This window comes from Tupaia chinensis, unplaced genomic scaffold (genome assembly GCF_000334495.1).
Source record: "Tupaia chinensis unplaced genomic scaffold, TupChi_1.0 Scaffold000168_1, whole genome shotgun sequence".
NCBI lineage: Eukaryota > Metazoa > Chordata > Mammalia > Scandentia > Tupaiidae > Tupaia > Tupaia belangeri.
The window spans coordinates 2,312,927-2,314,737 of NW_006159643.1; the positions used below are offsets into that span (position 1 = coordinate 2,312,927).

General features: G+C 39.3%; 1 protein-coding gene across 1 annotated transcript in view; it reads right to left on the reverse strand.

Moving 5' to 3' along the window:
- ZFC3H1 (zinc finger C3H1-type containing) overlaps positions 1-1,811 on the reverse strand; it is a gene marked incomplete in the record, with an annotated part of 69,337 nt that overhangs the window by 12,083 nt on the left and 55,443 nt on the right.

The window sequence follows — 1,811 nt, forward strand, 5'->3', positions numbered from 1 at the left end:
ATCTCTCACTCACTGAAGAGATATAATAAACATAAAAAAGAATTATGAGTCTCTTACCTGCAAGATGAAAAATTTACACATGTGATAAAAAACTTCTGCATTCTGAGGGTTTCTTTCAAATGCAGTGAGCCACACTGCTCTGGCTTTGTCATGTTGATCTGTTTGCAAATATAAAGCAACAAGGACTTCCAACAACTGGCAGTTCATGGGACATGACTCCAATAAGTGTTTACAAAGCTCCACTGCAGCCTCAAACCTTAAAAAGAAAAGAGAGATTGCTAAACAATGAAAAGATCAATTTTTAACACAATGTCAGATACTTATCAATTAAGTTTTTACCTCTCCAGGAGCTGGTGCAGGGCAATCATGTTTGTGTAAAGTGGAAGGCAGACCTCTATCCTTTCCTCAACAGTATGGCTCTCATCTGAGCAAGCTTTCACAGCATCTATCCAAAAACATAACAGAGTGAATCAAAAGTAAAATGAATAACTGATTTGTGTTATCTCAACTCTAAGAGACCAATGAGAAGATGAATCTATCCCTTTGCGTGCCCAGTCTTACTAATCTTTACTGAATTTTCTGGCTTTTATCCAAAAGAAGTATTTGAGGTATCTTCAAACTCCTAAAATGCAATCTCTTCACTTTTCCTGGTAAGAATAAACCATTAAATATAAGTTCTTACTTCTATTATTGTTTTCACTTAGACCAGTGTCTCTGCAATTATTCCACATCTAAATTCCTTAAAACTCATCTTAAGGGGGGAAAAAAATCACAAAATAAATTATCTTTTCATTTTTTTCCATAACCATTTCAAATGAGATCTTGTTCTGCTATTCAACAGCCATTTAAATGTTTCCTCTTAAACTAGGTCTTTTCCTTATTCCTTCGAAACACACTTTTCCCCTTGTAAAGAGTCTTTTACGGGACCATCAGATGGCATAATGGTTATGTCACTCAACTCCCTCATCGTCAACTGCAGTTCAAGTCCCAGACCTGGCAGCTTGAAACTCACGCCAAGCATGTGTGTATGTGTGCATGTGTGCCCAAAGTCCCAAGAGGAGAGTGGAGGAGAAGGGATTGCAACAGGGCCATCACCCCTGTGAGGGTGGCTTCTCGCTTTTTGTCCTTCTGCTGAGCTCACGGACCCTATAGCAAAAATCTCTCTTTAAAAGAAAGAAATAAAGAAAGGAAGGAAGGAAGGAAGAAAAGAACAGTCTTTTACTTGACCTTGCTGCGTCTTATACAATAATATGTTTTACTTTGCACGACTGTCATCACTTCTGCCATGCTTGCTTGATAGCAAGCCTTCCCAGATTTGCAGTTTAAAAGTCAATGTTGGAGGACAAGCAGGTGGGGTGTGGTGGTTAATGTGCTGGACACTCCCACATGACCCTCCACAGTTCTAGTCTCAGAGCTGGTGGCTTACTTTCTTTTCTCTCTCTTTCTCTCTCTCTCTCTCTCTCTGGTCAAATGAAAATAAATGAATGCATAAAAATTAAATAAGTAATTCCTTTTTTAAAAAAAAAGTCAATGTTGGGACCAGCAGATGGCATAATCATTATGTTGCTGAACCCCTACACAGTCAATTGTGGTTTGACTGCCAGACCCAGCAGCTTAAAACTCACACTAGGCACATGTGTATGCGTGCCTGAAATCCTGAGAGGAGAAGGGAGTGCCATATGGCCATCCCCCCAGGGTAGTGAATTCTCACTTTCTGTCTTTCTGTGTGTGTCTCCAGCAAGCGCACACACCCTATAGCAAAAACCTCTCTTAAAAAAAAAAAAAAAAGTATTCAATGTCAGGCTAGCTTT